The following is a 10405-nucleotide window of genomic DNA, read 5'->3' as shown; positions in this document are numbered from 1 at the left end:
ACTTGATGAAAGCTTGACCCTGATGTAGGATATAGCAAAAAATAACCACACTATTGATGGTTAAATGCACTTGGGTGACACAGGCTCAGCCTGCACCTGATGTAGGATATAGCAAAAAATAACCACACTATTGATGGTTAAATGCACTTGGTGGTAGCTTGTGCTGGCGCACCATAAGCCACAAAATGGCCGCCTATCACCCCAGAAAAAAGTTATATAAAAACGCTCTGGGCAGCCTAAAAAAAGTGAGCAATTGAATATCAGCACTTCAATGATACACAGCTGGAGATCGATTACTGAATGAAGTCTTTTGGAGGAGTTAATCTGCCTAATCTCGCCCTAACGTCGCAGCAGCAACCTCTCCCTAGGCTTGTATCAGCAGAGTGACGTGCAGCGCTACGTGACCCAAGCTTATATAGAGGCTGGGTCACATGCTGCACTGGCCAATCACAGCCATGCCAATAGTAGGCAAGGCTGTGATGGCCTCTTGGGGCAAGTAGTATGACGCTTGTTGATTGGCTGCTTTGCAGCCTTTCAAAAAGCGCCAAGAAAGCGCCGAACACCGAACCCGGACTTTTACGAAAATGTTCGGGTCCGTGTCACGGACACCCCAAAATTCGGTACGAACCCGATCTATGCAGTTCGGGTTCGCTCATCCCTAGTATCTAATCGTTTTTTTTTTACACAATAAAAGCACACAGAGCTATGGGGACTGGGTATTGCGGATGTAGCGGCCATCTAGCAACCCATGTCCTCAGCTCTATACACAAAATCCCGGTGACAGGTTTCCTTTAATAAGCATAGAAAAGTTTGCTAAAACTCAGTATTCAAACAACACAATAGTTAACAATGGCTTATTTTCTGCAGTCATCATGTAACACATCTTCACCCATCTGTGAATTAATATATATGAATTCAAATAAAAATGTTTGTATCAACAAATATTTGTCAACCAGAGTGTATTTTGGACGTATTATATATAGTAAGGCCTTGTTCACATCAGCGTTCAGCCTTTCCGTTCTTCTGCTCCGTTATAGGAGCAGGAGAACTGAAAGGACGGATTCGGCTGCATGCAGGACTTTTGTCTCCGCTCCAAAATCATCTTCTGAGCGGAAACCTAAAGGACCCCATTATAGTCTATGGGGGTCTATGAGGTCCGTAGGCTCCGCTCGGCTCAGTTATGAGCCGAATCTGTCCTTTCCGTTCTCCTGCTCCTATAACGGAGCAGGAGAACGGAAAGGCTGAACGCTGATGTGAACATAGCCTTACTAGTGTCGGTCGAGCACCAAAGTGCTCGGGTGCTTGATTAGAACACCTCGGGATGCTCGGGTTCTCTACCGAGTACCCGAGCACAATGAAAGTCAATGGAGAACCCGAGCATTAAACCAGGCACCCCCTGCTCTGAAGAGGGGAGGGTGTCTGGTTCACATGAAAAGGTCAGAAATTGATAAAAACACCACTGAAATGGTTCAGGAACAGCATGGGGAGGATGTCTGGATGCATCTTGGACTCCCAGGTCGCTGCTGGGAATGATGTTGTCCGAGTAGTATGCCAATTTTACAGACTGACAATAATATGCACAAAACCAAAGATAAAATCAATTTTAGAGGAAAAATTAACAGGAAACATTCTTTTCTGTATATTTACTTGTATATAAAGTGCTGCCAAAAATTACAAGGAAGAGGCAATCCGATACAACCTGTATATCACATAAAGGAGGGCCTCATTCACATTGCGGTACAATTGTTCAGGTAGTGGGACTCCTACACTCATAAAGCCTATGCACTAAGTGAAAGGGCTGCCAAAAAGTACAAGGAACCGGCACTCCAATACACCCTTTATTACACATAAAGGAGGGCATCATACACACCCTTGAAAAATTATTGCTGGTGACCCTCAAAAACATTATGGTTGAGGGCCTGCTGGTGACCCTCAAAAACATTATGGGCGAGGGCCTGCTGGTGCCCCTTAAAACATTATGGGTGAGGGTCTGATGCTGAGCTGACCCTCTAAAACATTAGGAGTGAGGGCAGCCTAATAAGCATGTTGATATGACGGAGGAGGAGGACGAGAAAAGGGAGATTGAACCATATACCCTTTTTAGTGGTGGAAGGGATGCATGGGAATAAAGTGCATTCAATACACCATAAAAGCCACATTTAAATTGCCTTTATGTTCAGCTGCTTTCCTCTGGTGGAGTAGAGAAGTCAGGGGCAATCCAGGCCTTGTTAATTTTTCTAAGAGTCAACCGGTCAGCATTTTCAGTTGACAGTCGGATCAGTTATTATGCCCCCAGCAGCACTAAATACATGCTCTGAAAAAGCGCTGCCAGCGGGGCAGGCCAGCACCTCCAAGGCGTAGAGTGCCAGTTTGTGCCACGTGTCCAGCTTGGACACCCAATAGTTGTAAGGCACAGAGGGATAACTGAGGGATACTCCTTCACCATCTTCCGAAATTTTTCCCTCCTTGTGACACTAGACCGTGTATCAGGTTGAGGATGCTGGCGGGGTATCATAAAACTGTCCCAGGCCTTGGAGAGTGCTTCACTGCCTCTGTTGGAACTGCTGTGTGTCCCCCTCGTCTCCCCTCCTCGGTTGGCCAAGGAACTACGTACTCTGCAGCCAGCGTTGTCAGCTGGAAATTTTTAGAGCAATTTTTCCATAAGGACCTTCTGGTATTGCACAAGTTTTCTCCTCCTCTCCACCACCAGGAAGGAGAGATGAGAAGTTCTCTTTGTAGCGGGGGACGAGAAGGGTGAACAACCAGTAATCGGTGTTGGCCAAAATACATACAACGCGAGGGTCACAGGAAACGCAGCCTAACATAAAGTCAGCCATGTGTGCCAGAGTCCCAACAGACAAGACATCGCTGTCCTTATCAGGAGGATGACTGTCAATCTCCTCATCCTCTTCTGCCCATCCACGCTGAACAGATGGAATAAACCTGCTATGGGTACTACCCTCTGTAGCGGAGGCAACAGTCTCCTGCTCCTCCTCCTCATCATCGTCATCCAATTTGCGCTGAGAAGACGAAATTAGGGTGGTCTGCCTATCACCCTGTGTACTGTCTTCCCCCATTTCCACCTCTTCCACATGCAAAGAGTCCGCCTTTATTGTGAGCAGCGATCGTTTGAGTAGACACAGAAGTGGGATGGCTACGCTGATAATAGCATTATCGCTGCTCACCATCTGTGTTGATTCCTCAAAGTTGCATAAAATCTCACAGATCAGAATCTCAGAAATCAATGCCCATTTGTCGCTTGTGAAGAGCGGAAACTGACTGGTAAGGCGACAACCATGTTGCAGCTAGTATTACATTACTGCCCTCTGCTGCTCACAAAGCCTGGCCAACATGTGGAACGTGGAGTTCAAGCGAGTGCTCACGTCGCACAATAGTCGGTGAGCTAGTAATTGCAAGCGCTGCTGCAGCGTTGCCAGACCGGCGGAAGCTTTCGATGACTTGCGGAAATGGGCACATACGCGATGCACATTCACCAGTATCTCAGGCAAATTGGGGTAGGTTTTGAGAAACCGCTGAACCACTAGGTTGAACACGGGGGCTAGGCATGGTATGTGTGTGAGCTTCTCGAGCTCCAAAGCCGACACCAAGTTACGACCATTTTCAGACACAACCATGCCTGGTTGTAGGTTGAGTGGCAAGAGCCATAGCTCAGTCTTGTCCCTTATCCCCTGCCACAGCTCTGTGGCGGTGTGCTGTTTGTCACCTAATCAGATCTGTTTAAGCACGGCCTGTTGCCGCTTCCCCACTGCAGTGCTACACTGCTTCCGGCTACTGACTAGATGTCTGACTGGTGATGCAAGATGATAATTCAGAGGTGGAAGTGGAGGCGGAGGCGGAGAAGGGGGGTTGCAGCCACTAACGTAGGTGGTGGTGGAAACCCTGATGGAAGTAGGGCCCACAATCCTTGGCGTCGGTAGCACCTGTGCCATCCCAGGGTACAACTCGCTCCCGGCCTCCCAGTGTTCTGTCAGGGAACTGTAGCTTCCCTGGCCAAAAGCAGTTGTCGTTAAGTGGAACTTCCCAATAACTGCGTTGGTCAGGGCACGGGTAATGTTACGGGGACACATGTTGATGTAAGGCTGGGACTGCACACCGTTAAAAATATTGGCGACTGGGGACAGAGTAACGTGGGATCGCCACCGCCATCAGGCTGCGGAAAGCCTCAGTGTCCACATGCCTAAATGGCAACATTTGCAGGGCCAGCAATTTGGAAAGGTGCACATTTAGTGCTATGGCCTGCGGGTGGGTGGCTGGATATTTGCGCTTTCGTTCAAAGGCCTGGGGTATAGATATCTGTACGCTGCGCTGGGACGCAGAAGTGGATGTTCTAGCTGATGGTGCATGGCGGGAGGCTGCGTCTTGGACAGAGGATTAGGCAGCACGTAACACAGAGGAAGAGGAAGCAGTGGTGTGACCCGCAGAAACTGATTGTGGACTCAGGCATTCGGCCCACCTATTAGGGTGCTTTGATGCCATGTGGCGAATCATGCTGGTGGTGGTGAGTTTGCTAGTGTTCATGCCCCTGCTCATTTTGGTACAGCACAGGTTGCAAATGACAATTCTTTGATCCTCCGCACTTTCCTTAAAAAAGCGCCAGACTGCAGAACACCTACCTCTTGGCAAGGGAGATTGCCGCAAGGGGGTGCTCGGGGAACAGTTGCGGGCCTGTTTGGTGTGGCCCGCCTTCTCCCTTTTGCCACCCCACTGCCTCTTCCAGCCTGTTGCAGTGCTGCGGATCCCTCTGTACTGCTGTCCTCGCTCGGCTTGCCACCTTCCCAGGTTGGGTCAGTGACTTCATCGTCCACCATCTCCTCTTCCACTTACTTACTCTGGTTATCCTCCTGACTTGTTGACCTAACAACAACCTCAGTTATTGACAACTGTTCTCTTGATGAGCTTCAAGAGGTAGTCCCCTGAAATGGTTTTCAATTCACAGGTGTGCCCTGTCAGGTTTAATAAGTGGGATTTCTTGCCTTATAAATGGGGTTGGGACCATCAGTTGCGTTGAGGAGAAGTCAGGTGGATACACAGCTGATAGTCCTACTGAATAGACTGTTAGAATTTGTATTATGGCAAGAAAAAAGCAGCTAAGTAAAGAAAAATGAGTGGCCATCATTACTTTAAGAAATGAAGGTCAGTCAGTCAGCCGAAAAATTGGGAAAACTTTGAAAGTAAGGGCTATTTGACCATGAAGTTGAGTGATGGGGTGCTGCGCCAGATGACCTGACCTAGAATATGACATATTTTCAGTTGTTTCACACTTGTTTGTTATGTATATAATTCCACATGTGTTAATTCATAGTTTTGATGCCTTCGTAGTCATGAAAATAAAGAAAACTCTTTGAATGAGAAGGTGTGTCCAAACTTTTGGTCTGTACTGTATGTCACACGTACAGTAGCGCAGGTTTTGTAAGTGTATGCGCAAATAAAGTACAAAGAATGTCACAGATATTTTTATGATGTGCACACGTTAAAAAGGAGATGTAGCACAGATAATGTCGCTGCCCGCCACATCTATGAAAAAAGTACACTGAATGTCACAGATAATTTTAAGATGCGAAACCTTATACAGGAGGTATAGCGCAAGTAATGTCGCTGTCACCACCACCTAATAAAAAATTACACTGAATGTCACTGATATTTAGGTTGCACAAACGTTATACAGGAGGTATAGTGCAAGTTATGCCGTTGTCAGCACCGAATATTAAAAAATTACACTGAATTAATGTCACTGATATCTAGGACGCACAAACGTTATACAGGAGGTATAGTGCAATAATGTCGTTGTCACCAGCGACTAATAAAAAATTACACTGAATGAATGTCACTGATATTTAGGTTGCACAAACGTTTTACAGGAGGTATAGCGCAAGTAATGTCGCTGTCACTACCACTTAATAAAAAATGACACTGAATGAATGTCACTGATATTTAGGATGCAAAAACGTTATACAGGAGGTATAGCGCAAGTAATTTTGCTGTCACCATGACTAATAAATAATTACACTGAATTAATGTCACTGATATCTAGGACGCACAAACGTTATACAGGAGGTATAGTGCAAGTAATGTCGCTGTCACCAGCGACTAATAAAAAATTACACTGAATTAATGTCAATGATATTTGGGATGGGCAAACGTTATACAGGAGATGTAACGCAGGTAATGTTGCTGCCACCAGCAGCAAAAAAATTTGACTGAATGTCATATATTTATACATAGCTATTAGATCTTCCCTCAGATGTCTTTTTTCTAAAGTGAATAACCCTAATGTTGATAATCTTTCAGAGTACTGTAGTCCATCCATTCCAGTTATTACTTTAGTTGCCCTTCTCTGAACCCTCGTCAGCTCTGCTTTGTCTGCCTTGTTCACAGGAGCCCAGAACTGTACACAGTACTCCATGTGTGGTCTGACTAGTGATTTGGAAAGTGGCAAGACCGTGTTCTCATCACGGGCATCTATGCCCCTTTTGATGAAACCCATTATCTTATTGGTCTTGGCAGCATCTGCCTGACACTGGTTTCAACAGCTTAGTTTGCTGTTGACTAAAATTCCTAGGTCCTTTTCCATGTGTTACCCAGTGTTACCATTTAGTATGTACTGGTGACTAGCATTATTCCTTCCCATGTGCATTACCTTACATTTGTCAGTGTTGAACCTCATATGCCACTTATATGCCCAAGCCTCTAATCTATCCAGATCCATCTGTAGCAGTATACTGTCCTCTTCCGTGTTAATTACTTTACACAGTTTAGTGTCATCTGCAAAAATTTATATTTTACTGTGCAGTGGGCGGTCCTACTCAGTGATCAACTACCTGTATGAGTGTGCATTGTGAGATAGCTGTCAATCACAAGGTAGGACTACCCACTCTTAGCCCAAAATGAGCACGGAAGCCTATAGAGGGGAAAAAAACTGAAAATAACCCACTACTATACCTAAAGCAGGATGGCTTTTGAAAAAAATGCCACTGACACTAAAAACGCTACAAAATGATCAGCCGCAGCATTTTTGAACCAAACACAAGCACACTAAAAAACAAAAATGAAAAATAATTAGGTATAGTAGTGGGTTATTATCATTTTTTTTTCCCTCTATAGACTTCCGTGCTCATTTTGGGCCTAGAGTGGGTAGTCCTACCTCGTGATTGACAGCTATCTCACAATGCACACTCATACAGGAATGGCTGTTGATCACTGAGTAGGACCGCCCACTGGACTCTTAAACATAGAAAGAGATGGGATTTAAATGAATACAAGTTATACTAAATCTTTTCTCACAAAATATCAACCAGCTGAGCTCAGCCTGCTGTACAACATGCTGCTGGTATTTCAGACATCATAATTGATGTGACAGATTCCCTTTAAATACAATTGAAGCATATCATGTCTTACAAGTGTTTTAACACACTTATAAAAGTGTGAAGGAGCCTTATGTCATTTTGTTAAAGTGGTTATCCTGGAATTTGATATTGATGACCTATCCTCCAATATCAGTTTATCTTTATATTTTTTAAGTTTATGCTTATTTCCTTAATACGTAGTAATAATAATAATAATAATAATTATAATATTAATAATAATAAATCTATTAATAAATGATTCTTGACAGCTGTCCTGAGACTATTTTATTTTTCTGTGTCAGCTATCAGGATAAAGCAAGTGCTCGACTAATTACACTGAAATATAAAATACACCAAAATACCACAAGTGCAATACCGAATACAGAATTTTTTTATCAGTTGCTTAAAGAAGATATTAGTACGTAGAATGGCGCCATTCACTCAGAAGTCCACACATCGCAATGCTCAGCTGTGTAGGAGGAGAATTGTAGGCCTGGGAATCCGCCTGTGCACTCCTCCTACACAGCCCAGCTGTGTGTGTGTGACCTATTCTAGTGAAAAGGCAAAATGTGAGCATTACTACTCTGAGAGGCCACAATGAGGGCATTACTACTGTAACAGGGCACAATGTAGGCATTACTACTGTGACTGGGCAAAATGTGGACATAACTACTGTGATGAGGCAAAATGTGGACATAACTACTGTGACGAGGCAAAATGTGGACATAACTACTGTGACATGCACAATGTGGGCAAATCAACTGTGAGGGGGCACAATGCGGGCATTACTACTGTAAGGGGGCACAATAGGAACATTACTACTGTAAGAAAGGACAATCTGGATATTACTACTGTGAAGGGCCTCAATGTTGATATAAATACTGTGAGGAGGCACAATGTGGGCATAACTACTGTGAAGGGGCTTAACATTGGCATAACTACTGTGAGGAGGCACAATGTGAATATTACTACCATGAAAGGGCACAATGTGTGTATAACTATTGTGAGGGGGCACAATGTGGATATTACTACTGTGTGGGGCACAATGTGTGCATTAGTACTGTGAGTTGGTACAATGTGGACATAACTACTGTGAGGGGCACAATGTGGGCATAACTACTATGTGGTAACACTAAGGGGAAAGCAATGCCCTAGATTACCCTGTTGGGATGACTAGGTTTTACAAGGTCAGCACAGTGCCCTCTGCTAGGGATTTAACAGGGACAGTTACCACCCCGTGTTTATGTGATTTTTATTTTTGCTCTATCACCACAGAGACCTTGTTCCAGCGGATATCATATCGACATGCTAGTGAAACCCTGGATGCGGTAGGACCAGTTGGTTCTTTCATTTATCACAAAGCACCAGAGTGTACCCTATGATAGATTTTATCAGGTGTACATGTTGGGGGTCATTTACAAAGACCGGCTTTTTACACCGATCATTGTTCCCCCTCTGTACTGATGAAGGATTAACCTAATTTATGAATTAGGTGCACCTCCAGCAGTCCATGCGCCTGGAGTAAAAACTACTTGAGCTCCTGACTGGAGTAGTTTTTACTCCTCTTTTACGCCTGTTATCAGGAGTAAAAGATAGTAAATGTGTCAGGGCCAGAGCCTCGGCCCCTGTAACACACTCGCCACTCCTAAATATTTGCAAAAAAAAGGCTTGTGACCGGGGGTGTACATAGAAATCACTGGGCCCCATGGCAAGAATCTGAATTGGCCCTCTTGTGAGTGACCCATAGCACCCCTTAGGGTATGTGCACATCTGCTGCAGAGGTTCCAGCAGAAGCCTCTGTTGCAGATTCTGGCAAAAACAAAAGGCAAAATAATGCTGCATGTGGGATCTCGAATGACCCCGTTATTGTGAATAGGATCCGGAAGGTGTCAGCAGTGTTTGGCATATGCTGGATCTGGCGATTCTGGTGTTCTGCTGGTATGCTGGAACAGAATACCAAAATCTGATCGCAAGTGATTACCAAACCTTACCTGATGAATTGTGCCCGCTGCTGTTACTTTCTATATGGTGTGCCACCCTTCCACATGGACTGTGCCTGCTCCTGCTTCACCTCCTCCCCAATGCTGACTTACTGTTTGTGCTGCTGGCAGAGCGCAGTCAGGGCCTGGGGCAGATCTTCGCTGAGCTGGACTGAAGTCTGGACTGGTGATGCTGCTGGATCAGGTGAGGTCCGGACTGGTCAGTCAGGTCACAGTGAGATGCGTGCTGGCAGAGGAACAGGACAGGGACATTTTACAAAGTGCAGACACAGAAAACAATAGGATTTAATCCAGTCACAACTAATGTTTCTCTGACTGCTGCATAACCTCCCAATACATACCTCATCTGCTGTAGAACCTCCTAATACACTCCTCAGCCGCTGCAGAACCTCCTAATACACACCTCAGCCGCTGCAGAACCTCCTAATACACACCTCAGCCACTGCATAACCTCCTAATACACACCTCAGCCGCTGCAGAGCATCACAACACACATATCAGTTGCTGCAGAAACTCATAACACACACTTCAGCTGCTGCAGAACATCATAATGATACTAGAGAACATATAAGGCTTTGATCACATCTGTGTTGGGGCCTTATTTGCAGATCAGGTCATAAATGCTGTACACAATTTTATAGCCTGACAGATGGAAACCTATCAGATCTCATCATGGTCAGTGGGATCCGTCAGGTGTTGTTGTCCATGAAGCGCCAGATCCGGAACTATGGCGATTTTCGTTGTTGTGCTCCTATGACGGTCAGAACAGCGAATGTCACCAGCACAGATGTGAACAAAGCCTAATACACACCTCAGAATCTGCAGAACATTATAATAGTGACAAGGGAATTACAAGTCTCATCATCACCAGATTGTTGTTATTTGAAATTAGGGGGCAACAAAGGGAGAGGTAAAGGTTGAGAGAACTACAACTCCCAGCATGACCAAGCTGTTATTATTGGATACAAGTGGACATTATACAAAGAGAGTATTAGGCCGGGTTCTCATCACTGTTTAGTTTTCCGTATTTCTGATCTATCA

The 10405-nt window shown here is 44.9% G+C and overlaps 1 long non-coding RNA gene across 1 annotated transcript; it reads right to left on the bottom strand.

Annotated features, from left to right (window-relative positions):
• Positions 1-1858: 1858 nt before the first annotated feature.
• On the bottom strand, positions 1859-9838 carry LOC120997189. The gene is made up of 3 exons (XR_005778112.1): positions 9681-9838; positions 7878-7882; positions 1859-1871 (listed from the first exon to the last, which is right to left on the bottom strand). It is a non-coding gene; the product is annotated as an uncharacterized LOC120997189 (long non-coding RNA).
• Positions 9839-10405: the final 567 nt, after the last annotated feature.

This window comes from Bufo bufo, chromosome 4 (assembly GCF_905171765.1).
Source record: "Bufo bufo chromosome 4, aBufBuf1.1, whole genome shotgun sequence".
In the NCBI taxonomy this organism is placed as follows: domain Eukaryota; kingdom Metazoa; phylum Chordata; class Amphibia; order Anura; family Bufonidae; genus Bufo; species Bufo bufo.
Note: the sequence above shows the minus strand (reverse complement) of the source record. Positions and strands in the feature narration are given on the sequence as shown.